Consider the following 2220-nt stretch of genomic DNA (forward strand, 5'->3'; position numbering starts at 1 on the left):
GGGATAGGGTGGGGGGGGGGGGGCCTGCTGGTTCGGGGCCTCATTAAATTTGTCATAATATTTTTAAATGTAGATGAAAAGAAAATTATATTTACAATTTTATATCTGTGAGTGTCATTTCCGGCCATCTAGAGGTGTCATAATCATATATTTTCTTTCCCATTGACAATACTGATTATGTGTCAGCTTAAGTTGATCTAAATTAATCATTTTTAATTAGGTATAGTGACGTTTCACATCACGTGAACTATCGTATCCTGCACAAAAAGTGAATTTAATGTAAGATCATCATTCAGTGAGTCACATCAATAGACTTGGCTATATCCCCCTCCCCCGGTAAGACTAGTAAATTTTGTCGGAGAATAAACAAATAAAAAAATTATTTACTTTGATTAAACTATTTGTGTTAACTTTTCATCACAATAATAATAATAATAATAATAATAATAATAATAATAATAATAATAATAATAATAATAGTTCAATGAGATTAATTAAAAATAATTTGCGTTCCGTTATGACAAATGCTCGTTTGAATAGCCTCATGATGCTTGGATTACATCGTGATAGGTGAAGCAACTTCGACCTTGACAGCGTGGTTGAGAGATTTCATGCACAATTTCCAAAATGTAGAATTTCACTTTCAAGAATGGAGATTTGAAAAAAAAATTATATGGTTACATTGCATATTCTTTGTTTTATTGTTTTCCACCGATGTTTTTTTTTTTTTCGTTTTAAACACTTTAACATTTTTTTTTTTTTTGAAGGATGGTAGAACAAATTATGCCAGCGCTGGCTCGTAGAACATGTCCGAAGGTTTAAGTTTTTGTTTCTTGATTTTAACAAGCAAGCGTTCCTCTGGTGAAATTTCCATCCGTATAGATGCATTGTTCTCTTTCCAGGTTATGTTAGTTATCTTTTAAACACTTTAACAACAGAGATAGTATACTGTGGGGTGTGGGTTTGTGTGTATTAAAAAGATAGGAAAAGGAAACAAAAATGTTAACATAGGAATGGATAATTTTGTTCAAGGAACACAAGGCAAAACATGTTTAAGAAATGGAAGGATTCAGGTAAGGCGATGAGTGTATTAAATCTGGTTTGTCGGTGTAGAGTTTGTGAAGTTAAAAAGTAGAAGTTTCTTTTGACTGATTGATTTTTTTTTTCAATATTTAATTTAAGGTAAGGATTCCAAACAGTCCATACATATTCTAATAATGGCCTTAAAAAGTTGAAAAGAACAAGTGAAAGGGGACGTTGGCCACAAGTGCGTTTAATAGAATTAAGTGTGCATAGTGCTTTTGAATTAATACAACCAGGGAACAGTGAAAAAACAATTGAAATAGAAAGCAACAGTGAAATGTAATTTCACTGTTCCCTGATACAACTTAGGCCTATACAGTGTGTGTTCCATAAGCGTGCATAGTGCTTTGAATTAATACAAATTATACAGTGTGCGTTCCATAAGGTCGAATGAAATTATATACGCAAAGATATTTATGCGTGGTAAATAAAGACAGAAGAGTGAAATTTATTGTACAGTTTGTATGAAAACTTTTCTAGTAATACACACGGTTTTACATTTGCTGCATTTAAGGGTCATGCTATTAAGACGGCTCCAATGAAAACAGTCGGGTCAAGTCATTCTGATTCTGATGGGTAATAAAAATGGTCATTAGCTGCAGATCGGAATGGGTCTGTTGAATGAGTCGTCTGATATAAGAACATTAGAGTACCGAGAGAAATTGAGGAAATTAAGTCGTTGGTAAAAACATAATAAAGTATAAGGGTCCCAGAATGGAGCCCGTATGGAGGTACTATGTCTCAGTATAGCATAATTTGAAATGCTGCCTTGAAAACGGAAACATTGAGACCGGTTACAAAATGCATTGTCCAAGACCATAGTTGCCAGGAGAAACTAATGGCGTATAATAGGATAGTGTGGTGACTTACCTTATCAATCTAGGAATATGGCATAAATATTGTAAGATTTGCTTTGTCAATTTATTTGGCCCATGATGATAACCAGCTGAGTTAGACAGTTGAACGAGTAGCCTACAGAAACCAAATTGATAAGGTTAGATAATTGATTCAATGGAATTAGAGACATGAGTATACATGGTATAAATAAGGCTCTCCGAGATTTTACGTCTTGAAGTCGTTTTGTTTTGTTCACCAGTACCTTCAATGGCGGATCCAAGGTGGGGGGGGGGGGGTAAT

This window comes from Anneissia japonica, unplaced genomic scaffold, assembly GCF_011630105.1.
Source record: "Anneissia japonica isolate Jap-2015-1 unplaced genomic scaffold, ASM1163010v1 scaffold287444_len18440_cov197, whole genome shotgun sequence".
Lineage (NCBI taxonomy): Eukaryota > Metazoa > Echinodermata > Crinoidea > Comatulida > Comatulidae > Anneissia > Anneissia japonica.